Source organism: Neofelis nebulosa, chromosome X (genome assembly GCF_028018385.1).
Source record: "Neofelis nebulosa isolate mNeoNeb1 chromosome X, mNeoNeb1.pri, whole genome shotgun sequence".
Lineage (NCBI taxonomy): Eukaryota > Metazoa > Chordata > Mammalia > Carnivora > Felidae > Neofelis > Neofelis nebulosa.
This window is the reverse complement of record NC_080800.1, coordinates 104,469,564-104,472,347: the sequence shown is the minus strand read 5'-3', so window position 1 is coordinate 104,472,347 and position 2,784 is coordinate 104,469,564. Positions and strand designations below refer to the sequence as shown.

At 38.9% G+C, this 2,784-nt stretch overlaps 1 pseudogene; it reads left to right on the top strand.

Annotated features, from left to right (window-relative positions):
- Positions 1–369: 369 nt before the first annotated feature.
- LOC131503001 (ferritin light chain-like) lies at positions 370–899 on the top strand (annotated as a pseudogene).
- The last annotated feature ends 1,885 nt before the right edge of the window (positions 900–2,784 follow it).

Here is a 2,784-nt window from a genome sequence, read left to right as displayed (position 1 = left end):
TTCCTTCCCTTTGTTCCTCTCCACCTTACCCAGAGTACCTTTTTCCTATTTCAGATCTTCTTTCTCCCTACCAAAAAAACGGGCTTGTCAGTAACCATAGGGCAACGCATACAACTTCTAATTTTCTTCTGTCCTAAAGAAGTGACTGGCTTTCAATTAAAAACTATCTGGGATGCTCCTGGCACTATGCGAATCTGTCTCTTGCTTCAACAGTGTTTGTAAAGAGCAAGACCTAGGAGGACAGCCCTTCTTCAAGCCTCCAATCACCCTCCACCTTCTTGCAACCTTCAGGACCATCTTCTCAGCCATCCCCTACCTTCAGGACCAACAAATACCATTTTTTGGTGAGATCCTTATTGCTGACCAACCATGAGCTCCCAGATTTATCAGAATTATTCCACGAAGTGTATGGAGGCCACCAGTCAATGGCCCAGTCAACTTCCATCTGCAGGCCTATGACACCTACCTATCTCTGGGCTTCTATTTTCACCCTGAAGATATAGCTCTGGAGAGTGAAGGCCACTTTTTCAGCAGCCACTTCTGGAAGTTGGCCCAATGTTTCTGAAGTTTCAAAACCAGCACAGTGGCCATGCCCTTTTCCAGGACGTGCAGCAGTCATCCCTAAAGGAGTGGGGTCAAACCCTAGATGCCATGGAAACCAGAGTGGCCCTAGAGAAGAACCTGATCCAGGCCTTTTTGGATCTGTATGCCCTGGGTTCAGCCTACACAGATCCCTCTGCCTGCACAGATCTCTGTGAATTGCTGGTGAGCCACTTCCCAGATGAGGAGATAAAACTCCTTAAGAAGACGGCAACCACCTTACTAATCACAGGGTGGCTGGCTCCTAGGCTCACCTGGACAAGTACTTATTCAAAAGGCTCACCCTCAAATGCAACTAGAGTTTCTGGAGTCCAGCAGCCCTTGAGGAGCCCCTCTGCATCCCCCTGGTGTCAAGGCTTCTGCCTGAACCTCTCTTTAAATGTCCTCCTTAAATGAAGCTTTTTAACTACCCTAGAGTCCTTGCTCAAGCTGGGAACCAACCATAAATAAAGCTTTTTATGGGGGAATAAAAAACCTATTCAACTATCTTCTCTGTGTAGTAAATACTATGTTCTCTATGCAGACATTGAGTTGGTTACTGTGACAAGCAATTTACTTAGTATTTTCTGGTTGTTAGTCATGGTACTCATTCCGCATGTATTTGTTTTAATTAACTTATTTTTAGATGATTGTAGATGCACATGTACCTATAAGAAATAATAGAGTTCCTGTGTGTATGCTTTACACATTTTCCCCAGTGGTAACATCTACCAAAACTATTGTATAATACCACAACAAAGATATTGACATTAATATGGTCAAGATACAAAACATTTCCATCACCACAGGGATTCCTTATTTTGTCCTTTTATAGTCACACCCACACTCTTCCCTAACCCTCTGTCCCACCCTTGATCTCTGGTAATCATTAATCAGTTCTCCATCTATAATTTTGTAATTTCAAGAATGTTATATAAATTGAATCATATACCATGTAAGGTTTTGACATCAGCTTTTTTCACAAAGTATAATTCTCTCGAGATTCATTTAGGTTGTTACTTGTATCAATATCCCATTTCTTTTTATACTAAGTAGCATTCCAAGGTATCACTGTACCACAGTTAGTTTAACCATTCATCCTGTGAGGGACATTTGTGTTATTTCCAATTAGGAGCTATTACAAATAAATCAGCTGTAAATATCCACATACAAATTTTTAATGGAACATATGCTTTCCTTTTTCTGAGATAAATGTCTAAGTACAATTGCTGGGCTGTATGCTCATCACAAGTTTAATGGGTTTTGTTGTTGTTGTTGTTGTTGTTGTTGTTTTAAGAAACTGACCAAGTGTTTTTTCAGAGTTGCTGAACCATTCCACATTTCACTGTTAATGTATAAGCAATCCAGTTTCTCTGCATCCTTGTCAGCATTTGGTGTTGTCACTATGTGTATAGTTTATATATTTTATATAGTATATATTTAACCATTCTGATAGGTATATAGTAATAGCTCATTATAGTTTTCTGCATTTACCTAGTGGCTAATAAGTTGAATATTTTTTCATGTGCTTACTTGTCATCTGTATGCCCTATTTTGTGAACTGTGTCTTCATGTCTTTTGTCCATTTTATTTTTTAACTGATGCATTTGAGAGTTCTTTATATATCCTAGATATGAAACGTTTATGAGATTCTCTACTAAAACCATCTGGTCCTAAAGACTTCATTTGGGGGAGTTTTTAACTTATGAATTCAATTTCCTTAATATTTATGTGGCTATTCAAACTACATATTTCATATTAAGTCATGATAATGTGTGTAAGGATCAATTGTGTAAGGATTGATTGTGTAAGTTGTCAAATTTACTTTTTAATTTTTTTTAATATTTCTTTGTTTTTTGAGAGAGAGAGAGAGAGAGAGAGAGAGAGAGAGAGAGAGAGATAGTGCAAGTAGGCTGGAGGCAGAAAGAGAGAGACAGAATCAGAAGCAGGCTCTAGGCTCCAAGCTATCAGCATAGAGCCCGTTGTGGGCTCAAACCCAGGCCATGAACTGTGAGATCATGACCTGAGCCGAAGTGGGATGTTTGACTGAGACATCCAGGCACTCCCAAGTTTATTTTTGAATAGTTGTTCTTATGCTCCCTTACTATCTTTTTAACATCTGCAGAGTCTTTAGAGATATTCTGTTTAATTCCTGATATTTGTATCATTTCTTCTTTTTTGAAAGTCTTGCTAGGAAGTTGTGAA